Below are 9,258 nucleotides of genomic sequence, written 5' to 3'. Positions count from 1 at the left end.
CTTGGGCCTTGCCGCACCACAAGAAACCCCTACAGAATTTTGTCATTGCCTTGATCGTTTTTGGCGGGACATCCAGAGCCATCATTGCGTGAATTGGGATTGCACAAAGAACCGATTGTACCAGGAGGAGGTGACCACTCTTCGGCAGAAAGGTGGCCCGTCAGGTGGGAAGATGAGAAGCTAGTTGGTCCACCAGTCCTTGGAGCTGCGATGCGGATTGCTTCCGGATTGTGAGCGGTAGCCCTAGGTACTTGCATGGGAAGGATCCCGCCGGGCTGCCCAGTGTGGTACTCACCACCTCCATATCCACATTAGAGCAGCGGATTGGGATTGTCGCGTTCTTCAGTAAATTTACCTTGAGACCTGATGCTTCTCCAAACAGGTGCAATACTCTCGAACAGGTCCGCAATTCAATGTCTTTTGTCTTGATAAAAATCATCACGTCGTCCGCAAACATGGACACCCTTTGCTTCATTCCTCTCCTCGTAAGTGGAGAGAGGAGACATCTTGCATGGGCATCAGAGAGAGATCTACAACATACATAATATACATCCATCACACGAACGACATAGTTCATACAAAAACACACCCTAGGACATAGTTCATACAAAACACAGCTAGAACATAGTACATACTACCTTCGTACCAAAATATAATTCGCTTATGCATTTCAATTGAACTGTAGAATGTATTATATTTTGATACGGAGGGAATAGTTTATACACATCGTCCATGACATACTTTCTCCGTTTTTAAATATAAGTCCCTTTAGAGATTTGACTGAGGGGGTAGATCATACAGACATACATACTAGGATAGCACTAGGATATTTATTAAAACCTAGAAACATCACCGGCGTCCCCCAAAGTGGACGTGTATGTTAAAGGCTCAAAGTCATGCCGGACTCGTCGTCTTCCTCCTGCTATTCGGCGAGGGCTTTTGCTTGGGCGGCGGTGGCAACTTCAATCCCTTCGGGAGTGCCTTCCCGTTCTTCTGGTGGCGATGGAGGGCGCCTGACTCTTGGGTAGTCAACAACAACCATTGGAGGATACCGCAGACCACTTTGTCGTCCTTAGACCGTTAGACGCGCCACGTACGCCGGAGTGCTAGACGCAACGCCACGGACGAGTTGGATGCGACACTGCTGCCCCACCAGCACCAGGGTGGCAGGGACGTCATGCGGCGGGTGACGGCATCTCCAGCGGCGCCTTTAGAAAGGTCTTTTCAGACGATTTTTTCGGGCCGGCGTAAAAAAAACGGCTCAGTCGCGTCCCAGGAGTCCGATTTTCGCCGACTTGAACCGAAAACAGCGCCGGCGGACCCAGACCGAACCCGGCGCGCTGGGGGCGCCCGCCGGGGCGAACTGTTTTGGCGCGAAATAGCCGCGGGCCCGTCGCGTCAGCAACACGGCGCCTCGTCTTTCCCCAACGGCCTCGGTTCCCGCGAGGAATCAATGGCAAGGCTGCCGCCGGTCAGCCTTGCCATTGATTCCTCACGGGCGGCGCGTCACGGGACGACGCGCCGACGCCTCCCCTCCCTCGCACGCGTACACACAGATGCGGCGCGGCTATATAGCCGGTGGTCTGCACTCGCCTGTGCCCACACCAGCCCCGCCCCTCGCCGCCGCCCAGCTCCTCCATCTCCCTACCTCTCCCGAGCGCCGCCGCCCAGCCCCTCCCTCTATCTCTCTACCTCTCCCGAGCCCGTCGCCATGGCGGAACGCTACCCCGGAGACGAGGCGGCGGCCAACGGCTTCGGTCGCCGTTCGCTCCGCGAGCAGGAGTCCTGACTCCTGTTCCAGGCGAACATCCCGGCGCCGTCGGACATGCGCGCCGGGCCGACGGGGTGGAGGCTCAGCGCCGGGGGAGTGCCCATTCCCCCGTTGCCCGACGCCGTGGCGAAGCCGAAGTACTTCGCCGAGAAAGTCGAGGTCGTGCGCGCCTCCCTCACCGACGCCCAACTCTTCCTCCCCCAGTACGCCGCCGACAACCACGCGGCTTGGGCGGCGTATTTCGAGCGCCGCCAGCAGCAGCGCTTGGCGTCCACCAACGGCGCGCCGGTGGCCGGCGGCCGGCAGAACAGCGAGGGGCGCCACCTGTGGTGGGGCGTCCCCGGCCGCACACTTGAGGGCGTGCTGACGTACCTCGAGGGAGGCAACGACCCGCCGTTGGCGTACCCGGCGAGGGCGGCCGCCCCGGCGCAGCACCGACGCGCCGGGCCATGGGCGCCAAGGAGGTTCGGGTCCTCCTCCTCTTCTTCCTCCTCCCGATCTTCATCGCACTCCTCCGACACTCCGGCCCTGCTCGGCGTCAAGGCCGAGCCCGCGGCAGAGACGCCGCTCGGCCGGCGCACTCGCAGCGCCGGCATCGTCATCAACGAGGGCGGCCGGCGCGCCTACTCATCGGCTCCTCCTCCGCGCTTCGTCAAGCCAAAGACGGAGCCGGGGCTCGCGCCGGTGAAGACGTAGCCGGGGCTCGCGCCGGTGAAGAAGGAGCCGGCCGCGCCGGTGACGACGGAGCTCGACGACGACGACGCGGCCCTGGAATGGGCGCGCAGGGACTCCATAGCGATGGAGAAGGAGCGCTTGGAGAAGGCGAAGGAGCGCCAGCGCGCCGCCTGCTTCGCTTCACGGAGCGTCGACGCGGCCGCGACGAAGGCGGAGTCGTCATCATCTGCGACAGCGACGACGACGACGACGATGCGCCGCCACCAGTCCACCATGGCGACGCCGGGCAGGGGTCCAGCAGGGGCGCCGGCGTCAAGGAGGAGAAGGCCGACGACGACGATGGCGGCGACGGCGGCGACTTCAGCCAGTTTTTCCTTTAGATTAGTTTATATATATGTGCTATGTAATGAAAATCCGCGAACTTCGCCGAAATGTGCCGAAATTTATCGTGTTTGGCCGAAATTTATCGTGTTTGGCCGAATTTTATCGTGTTTAAGCCGAACTTCGCCGAACTTCTTTTATTTTAAAATGTGTCTGGGGGCGGCCCTGGGGCCGGCGGCTGGGGACCAACTCGCCCCAGGCCCAATTTTTGCGCCGGCTCACCCCCAGGCGGCGATTTTAGGCGCCCCCTAGGGGGCCAACGGCTGGAGATGCCCTGAGCACCCAGCGTCAGGACGGCACGCGCGGGGATGGCGCGCAGCTGCTCAGCCCGCACACGCGGCCTCCGGTGTCCACCATTGACAGGTGGAGGGCGAGCTCCGTTCTTCGCCGCCTGGAGCTTCCAATCGACGCTCTCCAATTCCTCCGACCCCACCAGCGATGGAAGACACTTCTGTTGGTTGCGATGCGAGGTAATATCAAACTTGTCATGGATGTTCACTTTAGTGCTTAAATTTGAAAAATATGCTGAGCTAATTCTAAAAGTTGGCACAAATGTACAAATACGATGCTAAATCCAGTGCAGCCACATTCCTTCCATCCAACGCCAAATCTGCGATGGGTGAGGTCCTAATTCTGCTTCCAAAAATGATCTGTTTGGATAATATACAGCTTTTACCAATCTTGCACTGAGAGTAATTGGACCTTGGGGAAGTCTCCAGGCCTGTCGTGCCAGTAGAGATAAGTTGAACATCTCCATGTCTCGAAACCCTAACCCTCCAAAAAAATTTGGTCTTATGCACACATCCCAAACACCCAGCTAGATTTCCTTCGACCCCTCTTACTGTCCCACCAGAATTGCCTAATCATTGAAGAGTAAGTGGCATAAGCTGGCCAGACCACCCAGCAATTCTTCGTGCAAAATCTGGCCCCTCGTCCTTAATATCTGTAAGGGGAAAAAAGCTTGTACTAGTTAAATGGGTTGCGGTCAGTGCAACCCATTTAGCACATGTTCAAATTTTTACAAAAATCTGTAAATTATAATCACACTAATACATATACTACTAATCTAAATTTTGCACATAATTATTTTTAAAATAAAATGTGAAATTTCTGTAGATTATAATCAAAATAAACGGATGTAATTTTACAAAAACTCTATAAACCATGACATGCCATGTTGTGGGTTATAAATATTTGTGGTACACAAATATTCATGTGCACACAAAATAAATACATAGATGTATGCGCATACTATTTAGAAAATATTATTTAAATAAAATCCATGAGTGTTTAAAAATTTCAGTAACTACAAACATTTCAAATATACAGTCATGGATTATATTAAAAATAATATAAATGTATGGTGAATACAAATATTTGTATACATGCATGGTTATATTTAATTTATAGAAATTTATGGATAATAACATTTACTAAATATTTACACATATTCACAGTTTATGGATAACAACATTTATGAATTATATTCATAGTTTTCATATAATGTAAATATAGCCCTCAAAAAATACAATGTAAATATAATCCAGGAGTGAATATTCATATATATAAATTAAATTTAAATTATGAATAATTTTTAATTATACAAAAAATATTAAACAGCATACTTATGAATTATAAAAATGTGCTTGTAATTACTCAAGTGTTGGAATAATTAAAATATTATTTATGAACTGTAATTTATAATTACAATTTTAGAACGAGTCCAGCGTATTTTTCAATTTTAGGCACTAAAGTGAGCATCCATGTCAAGTTTATGCACCACTGATGATATTATTTCTTTCTTGATCTTGGAAGTCGGTTTACTTGGCAGTGGAGGCTAATAAATCAGACGGGCATCAAATAGCTGCCACAAATAATAATTCGAATTGTTTGATTACTAGGTTATTTTTTTCATTTTCCAGTTATGAACTCAAAGTTTACTACTACAGTGTACTCCTATGATCCAAACTTACTTGACTGAAGACAATTTTCAAGTGAAGTACATCAATATAATCTTCAAGCTCTAAAACATCATGCTAGCTGCTGGGGCTTCTGATGTTACAACAGGTGACCAGCAACTGCCGGTGCAAGTCAGGAGGGCGAGGGCGATGGTGCGGCTCGGTGAGGATAGTGCATGACAACTGAAGATCAGGACGAAGCTCCACATGTACGCAGGATTTCGACTGGTGGACTTGGCACTCCAATGTCTGAAATTGCCAAGTTCCCTCCATCGTAGTGTTTCTCCACATGTCTCACGGTCAGGGAGAAATACCTTTTGGGCAAGCTATCTAGGTCATACAGTCATTCAAAAGCTTGAAAATTTGCGTAGTCCATCTTTAGGTGTAGCTGTTTACTCGTTAAGACTAGAAAGGAGACCACAAAAGTTGATCAAGATCCTCTGCCGTTGCTGTAGGGGCATAATAAATTTCCACACAGGTATAATAAGACTAGGAAGGTTGATAGTGACCATCTAGACTTGCCACTCTCAAGTCTGAGCTGCCGATTTCCCGTCATCCCAGGGCAGTTGCCAAGAGCCACATTATTCAGTGCATCCAAGTGCATCAAGATTCTTTTCCAGTTCTTGTCCATCTTAAAATCCGATGGTATATACTTTGTTCCAGTTGACCCAGTTTACATGACAGAAGACTACAAAAAGGTTCACAGAGATGCTCTGCCGTTGCTGCAACGGCATATCATTTCTAAAATTTGTCTGGACCAAAGCTCTGTTCTATTGGTTTTTAATAAATTTCCAGGAAGCACCGATAGATAATGATCACCTTATATGCATTAACTACTAAACAAAGATGGGCCGCATTAACTACTAGACAAAGATGGGCCGTTGTAGAATGTTGAAAAACGGTAGAGTAGACTTGGAAGGGAGCTTGATGTATGTGTGAATATATAAGCATGCTGTTATGTGTGACCTTAAACGAACTTTGCATTGGCAACGAAACACCTCATTCGGTCGAGCATGTGTATTGAGGAGTTGCAACTTTTGAGCCACAAACAGCTTCCGGCGATGATCGAAATGAATTGTGCGCCGTTCCTTCCATCCCTTCTCCTCCTCAGCCTTACCTTGGCAACCATTGCCACCTGCAATGACCAATTCTTCTTCTCTGGCTTTACACAATCTAACCTAACCCTGGATGGTAGTGCCGTGGTCACACAAGACGGCCTCCTCGATATGTCCAACGGCACGAACAATGTCAAAGGTCATGCTCTTTACCCCACTCCTTTGCGCTTCCGCGATTCATCTACCGGGAAAGTGCAATCATTCTCGGTCACCATCATTTTTTGTATCGTCAATACATACCCTGGCGTGGCTGCTAATGGGGTGGCCTTCTTCATTGCCCCAAGCAAGAATTTCTCAGATGCACTGCCCGCGCAATACTTTGGGATCCTGAAACAGAAGAGCAATGACAGCCTCTTGGTAATTGAGGTTGACACCTTCCAGGACCCCGAGCTGCAAGACATCAATGACAACCACATCGGCATCGACATCAATAGTATTTTCTCCTTTCAATCTCATACGGCTGGCTTCTATGAAGACTCTAGTGGTGCCTTCAAGAACCTGACGCTGAATGCCCAGATGGAACTACAATTGTGGGTGGACTATGACGAGGAGGAAACAAGGATCAATGTGACCTTGGCTCCACTCCATGTCGGAAAACCCTTGAAGCCACTATTGTCTGCAACCTATGACCTCTCAACTGTGCTCACGGAGACAGCATATATTGGTTTCTCATCTACTGCTGAACTTACAAACACTAGTCATTATGTTCTTGGATGGAGCTTCGGTATGAACATGCAAGCTCCGTCCATTGACATCTCCAAGCTTCCTAAGTTGCCTAGTGTTGGCGAAAAGGCCCAGCCAAAGCTCTTGGCGATCATCCTCCCAATAGCCACTGCAGCATTGATCATGTCTATCGGCACTCTCGTCATTCTGATGGTGCGAAGAAGAAGAAGAAGGTATAGTGAGGTGCGCGAGGATTGGGAGAGCGAGTTCGGCCCACACCGATTCTCGTACAAGGATTTGTTCAATGCTACTCAAGGATTTAAGAGCAAGAACCTGGTTGGAGCAGGAGGGTTCGGGGAGGTATACAAAGGGCTGCTTCAGTTTTCCAAGAAGGAGATCGCCGTGAAGAGGATGTCCCACGAGTCAAGACAAGGGATGAAGGAGTTCATCACCGAGGTTGTTAGCATTGGCCGGTTGCGACATCGCAACCTAGTGCAGCTACTTGGTTATTGCAGGCGGAAAGGTGAACTGATGTTGGTGTACGACTACATGTCAAATGGCAGCCTCGACAAGTACATACACTATCAACAGGACGACAAGCCCACCTTAAATTGGGCTCAGAGGTTTCAGGTCATCAAGGGTATCGCTACCGGCTTGCTCTACCTGCACGAGAAGTGGGAGAAAGTCGTGGTGCACCGGGACATCAAGGCAAGCAACGTCCTCCTCGACGATGAAATGAATGGGCGGCTCGGCGACTTCGGCCTCGCCCGGTTATATGATCACGGCACCGATCCACAGAGCACACACATGGTCGGCACGATGGGGTACCTTGCCCCCGAGCTAGTGCGCACGGGCAAGGCGTCCCCTCTTACCGATGTGTATGCCTTCGGCATGTTTCTTCTTGAAGTTACATGTGGGCAAAAGCCTGTCAGGCAAGGTCCTACAGTGGAAAACCAGGTTTTCTTGGTGGACTGGGTCCTGGAGCACTGGAACAACCGACTGCTTAGCAGGACGGTGGACGCACGGCTCCAGGGTGACTACGGCGTTGACGAAGCGTGCCTCGTGCTGAAGATAGGACTTTTGTGCCTGCACCCCTTTCCTGGTTCGAGGCCTAGCATGCGACAAGTCATGCAGTACCTCGACGGCGAGACCCCTCTGCCAGAGATGACGACGACGCAGCTGAGCGTGGAGATGCAGGGGTTGATGCAGGACAGCGGGTTCAGCACATCCGTCATGTCTTACCCCCAGCTGATGTCCAGCTTTGGGGCAGTGTCCGACCTCTCTGGAGGACGATGATATTCATGGTGTTTGTGATTGTTCTCGTCTTGGATGTTCTAGCTTGGCATATGAGTATGATCAATTAGATGCTCACGTATCTCTGCACTCATGCTCATAATTCGCATCTATTTTCCGCTAGAGATGAATTTACTATTGCTTGATGTTTGTTTTAGAGGAACTGTCTTGTTTTGAGGAATTTGGGAGGAATCCATTCTTATGGAAAATGCATGGGTCGGTGCATGTGATCCTATTAAAAAAAACATATTTATCAGAAATTGAAGATATTTGTGTGTGTACATTTGGTAATTATGTGAGCAGTATTTGTTTTTTGCGGGTAAGTGGTATTAAATTTCCGTGCCCACTTCTACTCATTTATTTTTTGCGGGTAAGTGGTATTAATGTTAGTGGAAAAATCAAACAAATAGAATATGAAAAGAAAATTGTCTTATGACATTTCTAATGATATTTATTTTGTATTCTAAATTTAGGAAAAAATCTATAAATTTAGTCAAAGTTTATGAAATTTGACTTTGCAAAAAATCTATACGCAATACATTGTGAGACGGTGGGAGTACTATTTTACTACATTGTTCTAAAATTACTATAGTTTGTACACTTACTAAAAATGTGAACTTTTTATTACGAGTGTAGACGTTTAGAGAAAATGTGAACTATAGTGTGTGCATGCACCCGAGTGATGAAATCTTTTAGAGAAATTGTGATGATATGCTTAATAAGGGGATATTATTCCTTAACTTTTTTTATTTTCATGATAAAATTATTATGGAATTCTATGTCATATTTTCATGCTAATATTTATTATGAATTCCGAAATAAAAATTATTCCGGAATCTTTACATTGTTTGCTGAAATCACTACCAGGTGCGGCTAAGGGGGAAATCATCTTCTCAATCGTAATGACGGTCAGCTAACGGAAGTGGCAACTTTGGACATAGCGCAGAATTTCAGAGTGAAGCGTTTCGGTGCCCAGGCTCATCTGCACCCGGTCTAGAAAAAAATCTGAACAAATATTGAAAAAATTCAAAAAAATCCAAAAAAAAATATGTGGTAGATAATTTGATGCGTGAGGTTCGATTCAATTTTTAGATCATCTGGACATCTGAGCAGCTCTCAACAAAAAAGACAAATCAGGTCAGAACAGTGTGTGAACAGTAAAAATGCTCCGGATTTGTCTTTTTTGCCGAGAGCTGCTCAGATGTCCAAATGATTTGAAAATTGAAGAGAACCTCAAACATCAAAATATCTACCACACACAAAAAATTTGGAATTGTTTGAATTTTTCTAGTATTTGTTTTGATTTTTTTCGTCGGGATGGGTGCAGCTAAGCCCGGGTGGATTACCGAGAATTTCAGTGCTATATTTGAGGGAAATGTTGAGTGACATCTGAACATACGCC

At 48.0% G+C, this 9,258-nt stretch overlaps 1 pseudogene; it reads left to right on the top strand.

Moving 5' to 3' along the window:
* Positions 1–5,836: 5,836 nt before the first annotated feature.
* LOC125530920 (L-type lectin-domain containing receptor kinase SIT2 pseudogene) lies at positions 5,837–8,013 on the top strand (annotated as a pseudogene).
* The last annotated feature ends 1,245 nt before the right edge of the window (positions 8,014–9,258 follow it).

This window comes from Triticum urartu, chromosome 6A (genome assembly GCF_056163025.1).
Source record: "Triticum urartu cultivar PI428250 chromosome 6A, HENAU_Tu73, whole genome shotgun sequence".
In the NCBI taxonomy this organism is placed as follows: Eukaryota; Viridiplantae; Streptophyta; class Magnoliopsida; order Poales; family Poaceae; genus Triticum; species Triticum urartu.
This window is presented reverse-complemented; position numbering and strand designations above follow the sequence as displayed.